At 41.2% G+C, this 20,992-nt stretch overlaps 1 protein-coding gene across 1 annotated transcript in view; it reads left to right on the top strand.

Annotated features, from left to right (window-relative positions):
* Positions 1-20,054: 20,054 nt before the first annotated feature.
* Positions 20,055-20,992, top strand: part of Xpo1 (exportin 1) — a 45,034-nt gene continuing 44,096 nt past the window's right edge. The window contains exon 1 of the mRNA XM_074049813.1: positions 20,055-20,861. The gene's annotated coding sequence lies outside the window, so the exon portion shown is untranslated. The remainder of the gene's footprint in view (positions 20,862-20,992) is intronic.

Here is a 20,992-nt window from a genome sequence, read left to right as displayed (position 1 = left end):
AAACATTTGGTAGCGTGGTACCCATCTGTAATACCAGCTACTCAGGAGGCTGAAGCAAGAGGATGGAAAATTCAATGCTGGCCTGGGCTACCTAATGAGTTCAAGGTCAGCCTGAGCAATTTAGTGAGATTCTGTCTCAAAAATTTTAAGCCAGGTGCCGGTGGCTCATGTCTATAATCCTAGCTATTCAGGAGGCAGAGATCGGGGGATCACAGTTCAAAGTCAGTCCCTGTAAATAGTTTAAGACCCTATCTTAAAAAATACCCAATATAGAGTCTTTGCTCCCATTTCTTGTGTGGGGAACAGGAAATGTTTTTCTCTGTTTTTCTTCTCCCCATCTGTACTTTATCCTGCTATACTAAAATAAATCCTTCCTAAAACTTAAAAAAAAAAAAAAAAGGAAAGACAAATGCCCAAAATAAAAAAGACCTGGTTGAGTGGCTCAAGTGGTAGAGTGCCTACCTAGCAAGCATGAGGCCTTGAGTTCAAACCCCAGTACCATCAAAAAAAAAAAAAAAGTTTAAAGAGAACTGGGGATGTGGCATGGCTTGGCTTAGTGGTAAAGTGCTTGCCTAGCACATGCAAGGCCCTGCATTCAATACTCAGTACAAAAAGGAAGAAAAAAAGGAGAGAAGCCATTGTTGTAGAATATAATTAAAACTGTAATATCAAGCCTGGGGCTGCAAGTGATATAAATCTAAATGAATAAAAATTCTACAGAATCAAGACAGCAAATGTCTTATTAAAATATATTTCCTCACCAGAGGGAGAGACTGTAAACACCATCTGAAATGAGTCTCCCACGCTGGAATCTGTTGCAGAGTGACTTGATAAGGTCCATAAGTATCCTTGGTGACAAAATTATTTTTTGACCTTGAGGAGTAGCAATGTGGTAATTATTTCAAATTTGATTGTTACGGCTATTTATTTTTGGTTTGTTGAGACAGCCCAAGCTGGTCTGGCACTCACCATCCTCCTGCTGGGATTACAGGCATGCACACACCACCACACCCAGTTTTTTTTGGGGGGGGTTAAATGAAGGAAAACACTATATATTGGTGAAATAATAAACATAATTTCTCACTGGCAACTGAAAAACAATTTGTCATGTTTACTATTTATGTGTCAAACCAAGGGTGAATACTGACAACAGTGGTCTTTAATGCTTGAGAGTGCCTGGTACCATGGATGGTAGATACATGTTCAGAAAATACTTTGTAACTGGGAAATAACACCAACAATAAGGGGAAGGAGCAGAAGAAGGGAGGAGAGAGAGAGAACTGGGTGCTTACCATGTGACAGGCAATTTGATACAAGCTTTACAAGCATTACATACTACCAGTCCTCCCAATGACCCTGTGACGTGGCTAGCTCCTATTGTCATCCTCAGTTTACAGATAGGAAGACTGGGCCACAGGGAGGGTAGGTAGCTCAATTATACCTGATCACAAACTGAAAGGTAGGACCTGTAACTCAAAGTCAGATGTTCACCTGTAGAATTTTTAGTCACTATGATGTTTCTTAAATTCGAGTTGACTAAACACTGAGTTTTTCAAGCAGTAGGCAACAGCCCATCAATTTATTAGGTCTTTTAAAAAGATTAGAATAGGCCTGGAGGTGTAACTCAAGTGGTAGAGTGTCTGCCTAAGCAAGCACAAGGTCCTGAGTTCAAACTCCAATACTGCCTAATAATAATAATAATAAACAAATATAAAAAGACTACAATGGAACAGCAAATGTCAGCGTATATCACGGTTAAGGTAGGTTGCATAGAACTGCCATCCTATTTCAGTCATTTGTGTTGTCCATGTACACATGCTGTACATGTAGACTGACTCACAATGTAAAAGGATTTTTTTCTGAGGCTCCCTGTGTATCCCAGGCTGGCCTTGAATTGGTGAGCCTTCTGTCTCAGCCTCCCCAGTGCTGGGATTGCAGTAGTGCACCACCACAATTAAAATGATTTTTTTTTTTTTTTTACTTTGAGATGAGGTAAAAATTGTTTGCAAGTCCATCAACCTCAAGTATTGTTGACTTTTTTTAATTATCAAAAGCAAATCTTTTTAAGTGCTGGTTACTAAATAATTAAGTTGTAAAAACTTTGAGAATGGTCATTTAAATTGTATCTATTGTTTTAAAAAACTGGACAATTAGAGGTTATCTTAAAAATAACATCTCTGTGCCATCTTTCCCCAGCCTGGCAGCTCGAGCCTGCCATTAAACTTTGTTCTTGGATGTGAAAAAAAAAACAAACAAACAAAACCTAGAAGTTCAAGCACGGTGCTGGTGGCTCACGGCTATAATCCTAGCTACTCAGGAGGCAGAGAGCAGGAGGATTGCGATTCAAAGCCAACCATGGCAAATAGTTCAAGAGACACTATCTCCAAAATACTCAACACAAAAAAGAGGTGGTGGAGTGGCTCAAGGTGTAGGTCCTGAGTTTAAACCCCAGTACTGCAAAAAACAAAACAAAATATATATACCCTAGAAGTTCAAAGCCCAGTGCCATGAAAAACAAAAACAAACCCCCTAGAATTGGCCAGGTGCTGGTGGCTCATGCCTATAATCCTAGCTACGACCAGTTAAGATCAGGATGATCAAGGTTCAAGACCAGCCCAGGCAAATAGTTCAAGAAACCCCATCCTTAAAAAAACAGAGCAAAATGGACTGGAAGCATGTTTCAAGTGGTAGAGTGCCTGGTTTGCAAGTGTTAAGCCTTGAGTTCAAACTCCAGTTACAATAAAAAAAGAAAAAGAAAAAAAAGTGGCCAAAAACTTGAGAGCACAAAATTAAGTAAGATTTTATAAAGTTACTCATTTATCTTTTGGTTAAAATAAAAATCTGAACATCATAGCTTAACCTATCTTCATCTTCAATCCTTTTGTCCTTTTTGATACTTTCAAGTATGCTGGTGGCTCATGCCTGTAATCCTAGCTACTCAGGAGGCAGAAATCAGGAGGATCATGGTATAAAGCCAGCCTGGGCAAAAAAAAAAATTTCATGAGATCCTATCTCAAAAAACCTTTCTCAAAAATAGAGCTTGAGTGGCTCAAGGTGAAGGCCCTGAGTTCAAGCCTCAATACCGCCAAAAAAAAAAAAGTATAATTGGATTGATGTATTTTTAGATTTAATTTTATAGGGAAATAAGATAGCTATGATATTTTCCCTTTTCAGGAAACTAATTCTGTCAAGTTCGTATCTGCATCAATCAGGTTTTGTAATGTGCTTTTTTTGTGTTCATTTTGGTTTGATTTAGTTTGTTTTGTTGAGACAGAATCTTCCAACATAGCCCAGGCTGGCTTTGAACTTGCTATCCTCCTGCCTCAGACTCTCAACTGCTGGGATTACTGCCATGTGCCACTGTATCCACCTACAATAGCCCTTTCTTTTTCTTTTTGGTAATGGGGATTGAAGGTATGGTCTCTTGGCATACTAGGCAAGCACTCTACTTGAGCTATACCCCAGCTCTTGTGCTTTTTTCATTTATTACTGTGGGGTAGAATGTTTTCATGTTTTGAAGAATAGTTTGTGCTTCTTGCTCAGTTTACCACAAAGACTTATGCAAATGCAAAGAGGAATTAGCCTTCATGACTTTGTTTCTTATTTGTGTATATGATTAATTATGATCTCATTCTAATATATTAATGAGAAGGTATAGGACTTAGAAGGCTTTATGTATTTATTTATTTGTTTATGTAGCCCAGGCTTGCTTTGAACTCATGATCCTCCTGCTTCAGTCTTTTTTTGCAGTACCAGGGCTTAAACTCAGGACCTATACCTTCAGCCACTCCACCAACTCTTTTTGTGTCAGATATTTTTGAGATAGGGTCTCATGAACTATTTGCCTGGGGTGGCTTTGAACCATGATCCTCCTGATCTCTGCCTCCTGAGTAGCTAGCATTACAGGCACGAGCCACCAGTGCCTGGCTGCCTCATTCTCAAGTTCTGGGTTTACTGGCATGTACCACCATGTTCAGCTTTTGAACTTAGAAATTTAAACCTTTGTCATCATGTTTTTGATTGTGAAAACAAGTACAGGTTGAAAAATGATCCAAAGCTTTCATTGTATAGGCTAAATGTGTTTACTATTTTAACTGTTAAGATTATTGCTGATTTCTACTAATAAGTTATTGATTAACTATAATGACCTCCTCTACCATACATGACACATCTTTTTGTGGGTTGGCTTGCTCTGTAACTTCAGGATTCACAGTTCAATATTTTATAAGTTACAAGATTTCCAGGGGAAATCTGAAAAGTGTATCAGATTTTTCTGCACAGAAAAACAGAACACTGTTTCTGACATTTCTGATATATCTAAGTGACAAGATTGCTTGCATATAATAGCAAGCAATATGTTGTATTGGACAAGGGATTCCCCACATAGAATGATTCTAAATGGCTGTGGGCACAGACTTTTTCTTTGTACAAATTGTTTAACATGAGATCCTTTTAAGCATTTGCTCTAGAATAAGAATCTATAAATTTCCTTTCTTCCACAGAATAACAAGGAAATAGATTTTATTTGTCTTTTTTAACAATAAGAACATTCACTAGTCAGTGGCTCACACCTGTAATCCTAGCTACTCAGGAGGATCTCGGTTCAAAGCCAGCCTGGTCAAATAGTTTGAGAGACCCTATCACAAATAAATAAATAAATAAATAAATAAATAAATAAATAAATAAATAAATAAATAAACCATCACAAAAAATGGACTGGTGGAGTATCTCAAGGTATAGGCCCTGAGTTCAAACCCCAGTACTGCAAAAAACAAAAATAAAAATACTCACCACCTAGCCTTTTCTGTTCCTTTTCAGGCCTCAGGTGACAATCTTAATAAACATTGCTTTGAGTCTTCTATAAATCTAAATTGTTTAGGAGGGTTTTTTTTTTTTTAATCTTTTGTTTTGTTTTGTAGACAGGCTCTAGCTATGTAGCCTAGGCTGGCCTGAATTTGCTATGTAGTCCAGGCTAGTTTGGAACTCACAATCTTCCTGCTTCAGCTTACCAAGTGCTGGAATCATAGGCATGTCTCACCATGTCCAGTTTGTTTTTTGAGATAGGATCTTACTAACTTTTTTTGCCCAGGGTAGCCTCTAACCTTGATTCTCTTAATCTCTGCCTTCTGAGTAGCTGTAATGATAGGTGTGAGCCACTATGCCTGGCCTGTTTTGTCTTTAAGAGTAAGGATTTATCAGCTGTATTTTATGTATAGCTATAAGGTTTCATTCATTCATATATTAATCTAACAAATATTTATTGAACATCTCACTTATAGATACTTATTATAGGTAACTTAATAGAACACAAAGCTGTATACTGTAGAATACCTGGTCTTTAGAAGTTTATTACTTGAATGGGCAGGGGAGATGCTTGCACAGATAATGAACCACCAACTTCTTTTTTTTCTTTTTTTGGCAGTATTGGTGTTTGAACTCAGGGCCTTGTGCTTGCTAGCACAAGGTAGCTCTATGGCTTGAGCTACTCCACCAGCCTGAACCACCAACTTCCAACAATTCTCACATTGCTTCAATTTTCTACTTTTGGCATCTTGAAGACAAGGCTGATGTATTAGTTTAAGCCACCATCAGCTCTCCTTTGATTTTCTGCAATAGTCATTCTAACATATTTTCTTGTTCCCAGACATGCCTTCATCAAATCTACTCTACACAATGTTCTTTCTAAAAGGCTAATCTAATTACTCTCTTCCCTAAAACCTTTTCATTACTCACCATTGTCCTTGCATCTCTCTTGTCCTGTCTCTATCTTCTGGTCATCCCAGCCACTCAGAATTCCTTACAAAGTTCCTACTTGTCTTCCCTCATGCTGCTTTTCCTGTTTGGAATGTCATTGGAAGAGGTATGCTCATTCATTCCTTTATTCACTCAAAATATCTTTTATTGGCCAGGTGCCTGTGGCTCATGCCTGTAATCACAGCTATTCAGGAGGCAGAGATGAAGAGGATAGTGGTTTGAGGTTAGCCCAGGCAAATAGTTCGGGAAACCCTATCTCAAAACTATCTAACACAAAAAAGAGCTGGTGGAGTGGCACAAATGATAGAGTGCCTGCCAAGTAAATATGAGGCCCTGAGTTCAAACCCCAGTACCAACCAAAAAAAAACTTTTTTTATTAAAGGTGTCTCTACACATGCAATCCTTTGCACCACCCTGGAATTTCTCCTTGTGGGCAGAAGAGTGTTGTTACACTGCAGCAAGTAAGTCCTAGAGTGGATGTAGGCCCAGGAACTGTGGAGGTGATGGATAGATAAATCCAAGTCTAGGGAATCACTGAAGGCCTGGGATGGGGGATAGTGGTCAAGAAAATCCAGGACTGAGAGAGCAGCATGCATAAGTCTACTGAAGCATGATAGAGCTGAACGCCTGTTACTCTAGAAACACAATCAGTGTGACCTCAGAGCATGAGCAAGACTTGATCATGGCTAGTTGGTCAGCAAAGGCCTCACCTGATGTGCTAGGGACTTGGAGATTTTGGGTTTGAGTGTGTATGGTTTTGTTTGTGGTGCTGGAGATCCAACCAGGGCCTTGCATATGCTAGGCAAGTGCTCAACCACTGAGCCTTATTCTCAGCTCTGGAGCTTCTTTTCTTGTAAGGTAATGAGTAGACTTAAAAGGATTTTTTAAAGAGTACATGGGGAGCTGGAGAGGAGAAGGAAGAATGGCATGGTCACATTGGTTATCTTAAAATGAACATTCTATCAGGAGTACTAGAAAAAAATGTCAATTTGTCACAATTTAGTTAAATAAGCACACTTTTGAATTAAAAAAAATAATTCAAGCTGGGCATGGTGGACATACCTCTAATCCCAGTACCTGGTAAACTGAGACAGGAGCATCACAAGTTTGAGACCAGGGCTGGAGGTGTGACTCAAGCACAAAGCCCTGAGATCAAACTCTAGACCGGAACAAAAAAAAAACAAATTAGAGACCAGACTGAATTGCATACCAAGAGCCTGTCTCAAAACAACAACCAAAAATAAATCAATAAATTAAAACAAATTAAGTTAGGGAAACTGACTAGCAAGTTAGAGAAGTTTAAATTGCACGAATGTGTACTAGTTTAAGTTTCTCATATTGCCGGGCACAGGTTGCCCCCGGCAATTAGTTCTTGAGACCCTATCACAAAAAAGGGCTGGGGGAGTGTCTTAAGTAGTAAGAGTGCCTGCCTAGTAAGCATGAAGCCCTGAGTTTAAACTCCAATGCCATCAGAAAAACAAAAAAACAAAAAACAAAACAAAAAAACCCCTCTTACCTCTTTTTTTTTTCTTCCTGTACTAGGGTGGGAACTCAGGGCCTTGTGCCTGCTAAGGCAGGTGCTCTATCACGTGAGCCACTCCACCAGCCCTCAAATTTCTCATGTCTTAATGGAACCAAGAGTGGGAGTTGTTTGAGTACCTGCACTCTGCCTGGCTTGTCTTTTATCACATCTAGCTACTATAATAATAAGTCTAGCACAAAATAGAGCGCCAATGAGTATTTTTAACTAAGTGAATATCTTCAAAAACTTTTTCCATAATCATTCTGTTACAGATGTGCTTTGAGCCCGGGGTCTTTCTCTTACAATTTCAAGGAATGAAAATCACGGAAAACGACAGTGAGTAAAGTAGGAGAGTTTATTGACACAGAAAAATAGCAAAGAGTAGAGCTCCCAGAACTGGGAGGGGTCCCAAGAGAGGGTGCCAGAGAAGTTATGTGGTCTGAGCATTTTAGCCATTTTCTCCGAGCATTGCTCTAGCTTTATGCTAATCAGGTGTGCAGAAAGCAGCATTCTGATTGGCTGTGCTCGCAACGTTCCCTTTAAATTGTGGGGGTTTGAAATTCCTACTAGTTCTTGTAGCGTTTTCTTTTTTTTTTTTTTTTCTTGTAGCATTTTCATTCTGTCTGTCCTGCCCTCCTTTCCACTCTTGAAGGTCACAGGAGGCTTCCAGTGGTCCTTCTGTCCTAGTTATACTTAATTTTAGCCAACTGCCTAGGCTATTTGCTCAATTCAATGAAAAAAACTCCCTGGTATTTTGGGGAAAAGCTAACAATAACTAAATTAACCCCCATTTATTAAAGAAAATATTTGAAAATTAAAATTTTAAGCTTATGAAACTATATGTGATTATTTAAAAACTATTATAGATCCAATTATAGGAAAAAAAAATTACATCACATATGAAGATTTTGTGTATGTGTGTGTGTATGTGTGGGACTGGGGTTTGAACTCCTTGCTAGTGTTCTACCACTTCAGCTATGCTGCCATTTTTTTTTTTTTTGCTGTGTTGGGAATCAAACCCAGGGTTTTGAACATGCTAGGCGACCACTCTATCACTGAACTACATCCCCAGCCCTGAAGAAAATCTTACTATTATTTTGTTTTGCCTAAGAAAGTAAAAGGTTCTTTCATCATTGTAACCCTAGCTCCAGCACAGCATATGGCACATGGTGGGACCTAAAATATTAGCTAAATAAATGACTGAAGAAACATAGAGAATGCTTCCTTAAGCTACATATTCACAACATTCCTAACGAAAAAAAATTCTGTACTTCTCTGCATCTGTTTTAATGTTCAAGTCTTTACTCCTACATGGGGAGCAGGAAATGTTCCTCCCTTCTTCCTACTTTATCCTGCTATGCTAAAATAAATACTTACTAAAAAGTTTCAAAGAAGAAGGAGAAGAAAAGAATACTAGTACTTGGTCACTTCATAGATGGATAGATGATGAACAGTTCTGTCTATTAAGAGCAGACCTGGGAGGAGAATCCAGATTTCCTGATTTCAAACATTTTTCACTGCTCCATTTAAAAAGAAACTTTTAAAAAATTATATTATTGCTGTATTAATGGTACATTATGACATTTACAAAAGTTTTTACAATATATTATAATTGAATTTACTCCTTTCATCATTCTCCTTTATCCTACCTCAGAAATTTTTTGTTTTTTGTTTTTAGTGGTACTGGGGTTTGAACTTAGGGCTTTGCACTTGCTAGGCAGGCTCTTTACCACTTGGGCTATGTCCCTATAACTTTTTATTTTTCTCACATAGGTTCTCCAGTGTTTCCCCAGGGCTGGCCTCAAACCACGATTCTGCTGATTGCCTCCCGAGTAGCTGGGATTACAGGCAGAAGCCACCTCACCTGGCCCTATCGCTGCAATTTTTTTTTCAAAATTATGGTTTGGTCCTGTGTAACTCTTTTTTGGGTACAGCACAAGCCTATCTCTCCACACTGCAGAGTTATTGCAGCGTCTCCTCTAGGAGCAGAATTTGGAATTATAAACATGGAATTCACAAGGGAAGGTATTGTTGTCCCCTGGGCAAACCCTGTGCATTTGCTGTATGCCAGTTATTTCCACAGTATAAATTGTTTGGCTGCAACCTTCCAGAACCAAGGAAGTTATGTAGTGCACAAGACCTTGGGGAGTTCACGTTCGCTGAGGCCAGTAAAAGCAAATTCTCTCAAGCTCTCCTACCAAGAGCTTCATTTTGACATTCTGCCTGTTGCCTTCTTAGAACTACATGTGATTCTTCTTCTTTCTCTAGATTCTAGGACAGGCAAAGTTTGTCTTTGAAGCCCATTTGCTGGATCCTCCCTCATTTGTTCTCCTGCTGTCCATTTATCTATCTGGTTAGTTTAGTTAGTTAGTTACTTAGTGCTGGAAACTGAACCATGGGCCTCACAAATGCTAGGCAAGTGTCTCCTACTGAGCCACACCAACAGCCCTCTTTAGGTCCTTTTAGTGGTCCTCTTTTCCTCCCTCAGTCACCTTTCACCCTAACCCTCACCCTCACCTCACAAAGAAGCATGATTCATGCCTGCAAATCCTTCACTCCTTCAGTAAAGTTTCAATGCCTAAAATCATTCTCCCCACTCCACACACTTCATTTGTGAGAAAAACTGGAAAGCAGGAGTAACACTTGCCCCATCCTCACTTTTGGTCCCTTAAAGGGAGACACCAGATGAGTCTTCCCGGAAAAGCCACCCTTAAAGGGTGAAAGGCCTTGGTGGGAGGGTGGGGAAGTCCTATTTTTCTCTTCAGTCCCAGCCAATGCAAAGACACTCACATCTCCTACCTTTGGGATTTAGTCAGAGGGTGCAGGGGGGGCCTTGTTAACTCCTTACCAGAAATAACAGGAGGCTGAGAGCCCAAACAGGCTGCAGTCTGCATTCTCTATGAGGCATTAGGAATCCATGAGTGTTTCAGATGGAAAGATGAGGAGCTGTTTATACCTCCAACTGCCCCTTGCTGGTCAATCAGAGACTCACTTCCTTCAAGGAGGAGGCTTTGTATCTTTGTAGCTTTCTGTAGCATCACAGCTGACTATACTGGGAGATAAGACTGGACAAATTCTTGTGACTTGGCTGGCTGATGAAAGGATTACATTGGCTTGCCTCCAGGGTCTCAAGCCATGGCAGTGGAACCATGAATTCCTCAGAAAGCTGAGGCCATTGTGGACCAGCCTGGACTTTGCAAATGCTAGACTAGGTGCAGGACCTTAAGGCTTTCTGAACCTCTGGACTAATCTGTAGAGCATGGGTTTCTTGGCCTCCTGACCCACTCTCCTTCCAACTGGAAAACTGAAAGCTTTGTATGTGGAGAGACAGGAAGAAGCTGGAACTGTTAGCATCAGTGTCATTCATAAGACACCCTTCTTGCTTCTCCGTTAACTTCCTTGAGTTGAGCCCACTGGTCTCTCACAACGATGATGCTTTGCCTTGAAGAATGCAAATGACAAGGCTGATCTTCACTGTCTCCCACCTTGTTGCGTCCCCCCACCCTGACCCCGGACCAACCCAGCTCTGCTGTCTGCTTCTTCAGCTTGGCATCTGTGGGCTTGTTTGTCTCAGCCTCCTGGATGGCATATTGTTCCTACTCAGCTCTTGCCCTCCAGTTGCAGTATCACCACTCCGCTTCAGCCTAAGTGTCACACACCCTTGCCCACTTTATTTGCTCACCTTTAGCCCTTCTTTTCCCAAATTCACTGTAAAACCCTTGTTGGGGAGTTCTGCTGTTACTCAGAAAAGAGAAATAAGCAGTTTATCATGGTGTAAACACAAACTGTGGTGCACTCATGATGACAGCAGAAATTACATTTAGGTTCCACAGAAAATCTATAGTTAAATAGGCAAACTACTTCCAATGGGTTCTTTGGTATGATTTGACCAATGCAGAAAAGAGTTAGACATGCTTTCAAATACTTCTGCCTTCACTGATCTAGAATAGGTATAAAAACTACAAAAAAGAGTAATTAAAATACACTAAATGGACTGGTGGAGTGGCTCATGTGGTAGAGTGCCTGCCTAGTAAGTGTGAGGCCCTGAGTTCAAACTCCAGTGTTGCCAAGAAAAAAAAAAAAAAAAAAACCGAAAGTACTTTTATAGTGTCCAATACACTCACTATATAGAGGCAAAGAAAAGTATCATGAAAACCCTATTGGAACAAATCAGGACAATATCATTTCAGTTTTGTTTTTTGGTGGTATTGGGGTTTGAACTTGGGCGTTGCACTTGTCAGGCAGGTGCTCTACCACCTTATGCATTTTACAAACAGGGTCTTGCATTTATGCCTGAGCCATCTTGGACCACAATCTTCTTCTTTATGCTTTGATCCTTCTATTTATTCTTCCTGCCTTGCTGGGATAGCAGGCACGCACCATCACACACAGCTTTTATTGGTTGAAATGGGGTTTTGAATCCAGATCCTCTCTATCTCCAAGTCCCGAGTAGCTAGGATTGTAGGCATGAGTCACCTTGCCCAGCTGTTTTTTTCTTTTTCTTTTCTTTTTTTTGAGACAGGGTCTCATTATGTAGCTCAAGCTGGCCTCAAACTCACAGTTCTCTTACTCTATCTAGCCTCTTAAATAATAGGATGCACCACCATGTGCCACCATGGCTGGCTATCATTTTTGTTTGACTTTATAATGTCAATCATTATAAATGATGTTATAGCACAGCAAAATTTCACTATATATAAAGATTTTTTTAAAATCTTGCTTTTAAAAAAATTTATCAGCATAAATTAATTGTACAAAGGGGTTTTGTGATATTTGCATAAATGCATATAATATACTTTGTTTTTTAAAAATACCTATGCCCTTATATTACATGAGATGTCCCATATTTGCTTATTTATATTTATTTATGTTTTGGGGGCACTGGGGTTTGAACTCAGGACCTCACACTTGCTAGGCAGGTGTTCTGCCATTTGACCCATCCCCCCAGCCCCATATAATTCACCCCATTTATATTATTCTTTCTTAGGCTCCCTCCCTTGTCCTCCCTTGCTTTTTATTTTATTAAATACTTAAACATTTAGCTATCTGAATTTACTTTGGCCTTATTTCTGACTTTTCTATGACCGTGTCTTAGTATCTGGCAAATAGTAAGTAGTGATAATTGGTAAATTCAGGCAATTTTCTTATGAACGACTATTGCTAAACTTGATTTCCAGCAGATTTCTCAATCCAGGTAGGAAAAAAGTGTAAGTATCCAAGATTCAGAACCTTGTAAAGAGGCCCTTTGGACAGCCTCCAAAATGTTTTTTTTTTTTTCCCTCCAAAGTGTTAAGTGAGACCCTTCTTCAATTCCAAGAGACCCATTCTTGTCTCTCCAGTTTTTCCAAACTGAGAAGGAGTAGAGGAATGTATGTATGTACTAACAAAAAAAAAAAATTACATACCTGGAATGGAACAATTATTATAAAAAAGAGCTTGCAAAGAAGTTTTCCATATTTCTTAGATAAATGGCACACAGCCTTGTTCAAGGACTAGAATTTCTGAAGTTATGACACTAATGGCCTATATATTTATGTAATATTTTTCATCTCACCTTTCAGATTAAAAGTGGCTTAAGTTCCTGAGTTGAGCCCCCCCCGCCCGTGGCGGGGGCAGAGTTTAATATTCATTTGAGAATCTTCAGGTTCCAGTTACATTACAAATTAAGAGTTGTACTGCAAATCCTGCTAGACCATTCTTAAGAAAATATTCCCTGAACGGAAGGGGGTGCTAGAAGTGTGGCTCAAGTGGCAGAGCACCTGTCTAGATGCTCAAGACCTGAGTTCGAAATCCAATACAATTACCACCAAAAAAAAAAAAAAAAGTTGAATTGTGGCAATTTTCAAAAAATGCCTGAGCAAATGTGATACCTGTTATTGAAATAGATCTCTTGCTTTTCAACATTTCTCTGGGTAAAGATAATAGAATGGTTAGATAAATATTAAATAACAAGTAATAATTTCCAGAATTTATGTTAATTTTTTTCTTTGGGATTTTAATCATAGCTCTGAAATACACACATACACAAAGTGTGTGTGTGTGTGTGTGTGTAACTGTTTTTTGTGGATTTGAATGCAGGGCTTCATGCTTGCTAGGCAGGTGCTCTATCACCTGAGCCACTCTGACAATCTGCTCTGAAATATATTTAAGAGAGCTAGAAAATTTACAATTTAGTCAGGCTAGAATAAAGTTTTTCCAAAAAAATGACCTTATTATACTTATATAGCCCAGTCATTTCAGGAGATGGTATTTCTCTTTCTTTTCTTTCCCCCAACATTCTGTAATTTACATTCAAGTAGACAAGAATAAGAACTAAAACAATTTTTTCTTTCTGGGAAACTTCCTCACATTGCATTTATTCATTTGTTTGTTTATTCATTAATTTTTAAAAATCAGGATATCCTTGTATTCTTTTTATTTTATTTTCAAATACATTAACTCTCTGCGTCCATTTCCCCATCTTAACATGGCAACAATAATAATTACCACATCACTGAGTTGCTGTGAAATGTAAATGATTAAATATCACTAAGTGCTTAGAACAGTTCCTAGCATATAGTGAGTGCTCAATAAATGTTAGCCACTCTTAGTCTTGCTGTTTTGATTATTACTTTCACCTTTCTGATCTGTCCAGGCTTATGGTCTATCTGTTGTTTGATATAACATTCTCTGTAAGCATATAGAAATCAGCTGGAAAGGATTTAACCATAATACTACCTGAAGGCAGAGAAAAGTACTGAGATTTTTCTACTAATGCATTTATGATGCTAATTTGATCTGTTCAGAGAGGAATTTCTTCTGCTCTAGAAATACATTTTAAAACTTCTCCCAGGAGGAAAGAATTACAAAATACCGAGTACCCAAAAATAACTTTTTTTTTTAATGAGTCAGTATAAACTCACACATACCATGCCCCAAACTTTAAGGTTTGGGTCTTCTCAGTTCAAATACTTAAGGAATCTTTGTCCTCATCCTACTCCAACCACAGTGGCATAATCTGGTACCTCCTCACTCAAAATGTGGCCCATGAACTATTGTCATCAGTATCACCTGGAAGCTTGTTAGAGATGCAGAATTTCAGGCCTATGGAATGTGCATTTCCATAGGCCTCTGGGGTGATTCCTATTTGCAGTAAAGTTTGAAAATCACTAATCCCTGTTGAGCTCCAGCTTTCTTTCTCTCCCCCATCCCTCCTCTACCCATCCTCCCACAGTGGGCCAGCATAACTTCAAACTTTTTGTCTTTCTATTCCTGCACTATTGACATTTTGAGCCGATAATTTTTAGTGTAAGGGGTTGTCCTGTGTTTTGTAAGATGGTTTGCAGCATCTCTGGCCCCTACCCATTAGATGCCAGTAGTACCCCCTCAACCTCTTGTGACAATTGAAAACGTCTTCACAGTAGCCACTATGCTTTTTATTATTTATCTTCATCTTTTGCCCTAGCTGTTAATAGGCTCTCATTCTGACACTGGCCTACAATGTTGTTTTGTAAGACAATGCTTTCACTAATGCTATGGGGGCAAAATTACTCATTGTGGAAAATCACTGAAATAGATTCACTAACTTTGCTAGGTACGTCATTTCTTCCAAAGTCAGTATGCTTGATAGAGGTATTTTTGTTTATTGTTAGAATCTGTTTGCTTATTATATGACACTAAGGCTTTGAAACACAGTTTTTGATAAAATAATATCAAAATTTGCCAGTCATGATGGCACATGGCTGAAGATTCAACACTTGTGAGGTTGAGGCAGAAGGATAGTGAGTTCAAAGCTAGCCTGGGCTACATAGTGAGACCCTGTCTCCAAAAAACAAACAAAATTTGATAATATGCTACTACTATTATCTGCATTTTTTTGTTCAGTTGGTTTTTTTTTTGTTGTTGTTTTTTGAGACTGGTTCTCTCTCACTATGTAGCACAGACCACTCTCAAAGTGACTGTGTAGCCTAGGTTAGCCTTGAACTCTCAATCCTCTTGTTTTAGCTTCCTCAGTGCTGGATTACAGACATGAACCACCACATCTGGCTCTTATCTGCTTTTTATGAAAGATTTCCTTCCCTTCCTGCCTCCTTCCTTCCCTTCCTTTCTTTCTTTTACATACTGGGGTTTGAATTCAGAGCTTCACACTTGCTAGGCAGGTGCTTTACCACTTGAGCCACCCCTCTCCTCCCCAGCCCTTATCTACCTTTTAAGCTTAGTGATAAAACCCAAATATCTTGTGATCAGACAACTAGAATCACAGGCAGAGTCAGATTTATTAAATGGTGAGAATGAAATAAGTCTAATAGGTGTTGTTTGGAGTGGGATCTAGTTGCTTTTCTCTTTTTGTTCAGTCACAGAATTTCATATCTAGTAGCATTTTCTCATCAATTTTAATTTCCAAAACTGTATATAATTACCAAAGCTAAAAAAAATTAAAATATTTTAAGCAAAATTAAGATGTTGTCTGAAAGCTCCTATCTTTAGGGAGTTTATGTGTGATGAGGAATTGAAAGCCTAGTTCTAGCCCATTCCCTATATATAATCTTTATCATCTGCAGATTTGCCCAACTCAGAGTATGGCACCTCCACCCTTTGAGTTATGAGGTCAAAATCCATGGAGTCATCCTTGAATCCTCTCTCTTAACACAGTCCAATCCAATCCTATGGGAATTTCTTTTGACTTTACTTTCAAAATAGATTCAGAATCTAAACCCTTTCATGACTACCACCCTGGCTGGAATCAATCCCTTTATTATTGTAATAACATAAATAAAAAGGACTGGTGGAGCACCACAAAAAACAAAACAAAACAACAACAAAAAAAACCCTCACTTTCAGACAATTGCTGAGTCTGTTCCTGATTGATTTGTGTTCATAGACTCCATGCAGATTATTCACTGAGGTTTTGGTGATGCAAGACCTTAACTCCACAGACAGAATATTCACACATTTTTTTATAAACGTTTGCAACACTGCACATTGAACCTGATAGGTATATGGTTGCAACCTGGTCTATGCCTTCCTAGGTTAGTTTTTCTTGAAAAGGGTGTCCCTTCTCTCCTACCTCTATGCTTCAGCGTCATACACAATTATACTGTTGTCCAAGTTAGATCAGTGATGTTTTTGAAATCTAGGGCTGTGATGTGTTATAGGTTTTTTTTTTTGGCAGTACTGGGATTTGAACTCAGGGCCTCATACTTGCTAGGCAGGTGCTCCACCACTTGAGCTACTCTGCCAGCCCTGCTATAGTTTTATGATGGTTTCTTTTCGTTTTTTTGGCAGTGCTAGGGATGGAACCCAAGACTTCATGCACACCAGGCAAATGCCCTATCACTGAGCTACATCCCCAGCCCTTATGAAGGATTTTTAAAAGCATAAAAGAGAAACAATTTCCTAATTCACAAATAAGTATCTCTCCCAGCGCTTCTCTTCAGAGCCTTACAAAATCACAAACATGACTTAAGAGATTTGCTGGAAGAAAATGGTGAATTGTGAATGGTGAATGGTGAACTGTAAATGTGTGCTCACTACACATATATGTACACCAAGTCAAACCCATAGTATGTTCAGCCCAAGTACCTGTTTGTTATGGCTGTTGGGAAGAAATGCATATTGCATAATTACTCCTGTATCCTGAGGGCAAAGTGCTATTAATTTTCTCAAAAACAGTGAAACACTCCACTCAATGCTGTTATTAAAATGAATTTATTACATGACTTTAATTTTTAAAATTACATTGTATGAGTATTTAAATTTATAATTTGTGTAGTCCTTTTTTTTTTTTTTGACAGTACCAGGGTGTGAACTCAGGACCTCTACCACTTGAGCCATGCCTCTGGCAGATAAATTTAAGGGCTATTCACTGTAACAGTACTGTTAGAGGGAAAACAGGAAATAGCCAAATTGTCCTCTGTGGGGAAATGGTTGAATCATTTATGGCACTGAAAAGATGGGGAAGACTATAGGGCTATTAACAAGGATGAGGTGGATGCATATGTTCTGAGCTATTAAGTAAAAAGCAAATTGCTCAACAGTATGTGTCATATGATGTCATATATATTGACCAAAGCACAAAGTGAACCTTTGTAAATGTGAAGAAAATCTCTCACAGTGTACACAGTTTCCTCAACTATTGCTTCTGGGCAAGAGAAAGGATAGGGACAAATGAAAGGCCAGCCTGGGCAAAAAATTAGCAGGACCCCCAGCTCAACAAACAAGCTGGGGGGGGTGTCACTGCTGTAATCCCAGCTATGCAGGAGGTATAAGTAGGAAGATTGCCATCCAGACCAGCCCAGGCAAAAAGTTTGAAATCTTATCAGAAAAATAACTAAATCAAAAAGGGCTGAGGGCATGATTCCAGTGGCAGAGTGCCTTTCGATCAAGTTGCTGGGCACTTAGTTCAAGCCTCAGTACTGCCAGAAACCAAACAAAAACTTAATGCTCTGCCCCATCACTTCCCTTATCTGGACTACTTCATTTTGGCTAACTCTAGGCAAAACGGATGGACCAAATTTTTGCATCTGATTCACTATGGTCAACCTGACCTCTTGGCATATGACTTAAAGTTGGGCTAAAAGAACCAAAGAAGGGGAGTATTCAAACTTTACAATCCACATAGTGCTGTATGGATTACACTACTCTTTCACATTTATTTGGTCTTTAACTCCAACTTGTGAGCCAGACATGGAAGATATCAGTCTCATTAAACAGGTAAGAAAAAAATTGATAGCCAAAGAGGTGAAGTGACGTGCCCAAGGTTACACTCTGAGCAAAACCAGTTGGCTTTTATTCCTACTATTCTGCTATCCAAAAAAATCAGTGTGCTTGGTCCAAGAGCTAAACATGTGGGGAAAGAAACTTTTTCTTTGGAGACAACATCTCACATGTAGCCCAGGCTGGTCTTTGTGTCCTTTTTTTTTTTGGTGGGAGTGGGCTTTGAACGCAGGGCTTCCAGCTTGCAAAACAGGTGCTATACCACTTCCAGTCCATTTAGACATTTTGCTCTAGTTATTTTGGAGCTAGTTTTCCAAACCGTGGTCCTCCTGATTTCAGCCTCCTAAGTAGCTAGGATTACAGGAGTGAGACACCAGAGCCCAGTTCCAGATGAGCCTTTAACTCTGGATCCTGCTGCCTCAGTTTCCTCAATGCTGGGATTACAAGCATGTACCACCACACCCTGTTTTGAAAAACTTAAAAAAAAAAATAGTTTCAGGGTTTTTTTTTTTTTTGGTTTGAACTCAGGGCCTCAGACTTGCTAGGCAGGTGCTCTACCATTTAAGCCACTCCGCCAGCCCTCTGGTTTTTCTGATAATAGAATCTATTATCAGCGTATATCATATACATTATATATTGTGGCTTCAATTTTTTTTTTTTAAATTCACTTACACAATGACTAAAAATCCTAGTCTGGAAGTCATCCTGTACTATATTTTGGTACATCTAAGCATTGAGATGCTGTGGGGCATCCACTGTAGGGGGAGGGAGTTATCTATCCTTAAGTGGTGCTTTGGTGTTCTCCATTGTCCATTGTGAGTAAAGATTTGCTAAAGAAACCTGTGTTGCTTCAATAAACCATTTATCTGCCTCTTGGTGGCACAGTGGACCTAGTAAATTTTGGAAGGCTGCTAGGTCTTTTTAAAGCAAGAACAATCTGTAAAGTTGCTTTGGACACTTGGGGACAAACAAGAGGCAGCCATGTGAAAGGCCATGTGCGTGACTTTCATGGAAAATACTATTTGATGATGATGAAGTATGTAAAGGGCACTAAACTGAAAAGAAACACTGGCCGTGGCAGTTCAAGGGCACTGGGTGGAAAGCAGTTGGCATACAAGGTTTACCCAGTGGCCATGTGCGTTATGAAGCCAGTTAACAGCGATCATGGTGTTTTAGCTTTTAGGATGGATTTGTTCTCGAAGCCAGCCAAATTCCAGACTGGGGAGACAGCCAAAATGTTAAGGAGACTCGCCCTCTATCTCGATACCTTTTCCACCACTGTGAGAAGATCACGAGGCGCCCCACAGCTCGAGCCAACCTCGGCCCCGGTATTCGAATCCTCGACTCCAGGGCCCCAAAGCGCAGGCCTCCACAATGGACTACGGAGATCCGAGGCCTACAATCGGCCTCCGCTGTGTTCTTTCCGCTCCTTTTCTTCCACCCCTCCCTGACTTAAAAACAACTGGACTTGCCCTCCGTTTTCCCAGCGCAGCCCCCATCCGAGGGGCGGGTCTTGGTCCCCGCGGGCTGAGGCCCCCGCAGGTTGGCGGGAGCTGGCGAAGGCGGGCCGGCGCTGGTCCGGAGGAAGCCGAGAGAACGCCGCCGCGCGCCGCGCTCAAACTCGCGCCACCACCAGCTCACGAGCTGCGCCCCACCCTCTCCGTCACCAAAGGCGCTCAGCCAATGAGCAGCCCGGAAAGGCTGGACCTGCAAGCCACGCGCTGGGAGGGGGAGCTAAGGGGAGGGGGAAGGGAAGTCGAAGGCGGGCTGCGTTTGATTGACAGCTCGCTCGAGCCAATCCTCCATGTGACTTACCTAAGCAATCTTCGCTGCTGGGCTCAGTTCTCGGTCCCACTAGCTCCTCCTTCATCCCCCCCTCCTCAATCCTTTTCGACCCGCCCCACCTCCCCTCCCCCACTCTGCGGGCAAATCGCTGCTGGAAAGAGGCGGGGGCCTAAGCGGCAGACTCGTGTGGAGTCTTGAGGTGAGATTGACCGGCGCTCGAGCCAATAAAAGATGTGCTGATGGAGCGGCTGTGGCTGGAACTGGCCAATGGGCGAGCGGGCTGGGGGCGGAGGCCCAGGTTCCAAACGCTCCGCGGCGCCATGGGCTGAAAACTCAACCGAGATGGAATCTCCCAGTCTGAACCGGTTTCAACCGGTTCCGAGTTTGAGGCACTAGAAGGAGGGGGAGAAGCGGCTGCAGCGGCCGCGGCAGGAGCAGCGGGAGCTACAGCATCAGCAAGAGCAACAGTAGCTACAGCCCCGGCGGCGGTGCCTGTTCCAGTCTTTGCTGCTGCAGTCCGTGCAACCACCCAGAGGGGGAGGGGGAAGCCACCAGTCGCTGAGGAGCAAGAGAAGGGGGGAAAGTTTAGGCGAGCCTTGGTGGGGGGGGGGCCCAGCGCCGGAGCCGCGTGAGAGAGGGAGCCGTGTTTTGGTAGGGGGGAGTCGGACTGCAACTGGCAGCAGAGCGTTCCCCGGCCGTGTGGACTCTACACCCCCTACTCCTGCCGCTCCTGCTGCCGCCTGTGGCTGCAGGGTCCTCCCAGGGCTGAATCTTTGGGACTTGACCCTGATCCCCTCCCCCTTTCCTCACTCCCCAGCCAGGCGGGAGCATTTTTCCTTAGATTAATTCCCCCCCTTTTTTTGGTGGGGCGGGTGAGTGCGCGCGTGTGTGTGTGTGTGTTTGGTGTGTGTGTTGGGGGGAGGTGTCCCTGGAATAGTAAATACTGAGTTTTTTTTTTTTTTTTGCCCTTCTCCGTTTTTTGATTTCCTTTTTTTAAGGTGGGAAAACTGAAACCCACCTCGATTTCGTCCCCTCTTCCCCCTCCCCACCTTCCCTCGCCCTAAGCCCTGACAAGGAAGGAAGAAGCAGTTGGTTCAATTTCTGGGTAAGTCGGCTGTGTCTTCGGTGGCCGAGGGTCGGGCGGCGGCGCGGCCGGGCGGGAGGACGCCGGCGTGGGGCGCGGCGGGAGGCGAGCCCGGGAGGCGGCGGCGGGCGCGCCGGGCCCGCGATTGAATG

This window comes from Castor canadensis, chromosome 12 (genome assembly GCF_047511655.1).
Source record: "Castor canadensis chromosome 12, mCasCan1.hap1v2, whole genome shotgun sequence".
Classification (NCBI taxonomy): domain Eukaryota; kingdom Metazoa; phylum Chordata; class Mammalia; order Rodentia; family Castoridae; genus Castor; species Castor canadensis.
This window is presented reverse-complemented; position numbering and strand designations above follow the sequence as displayed.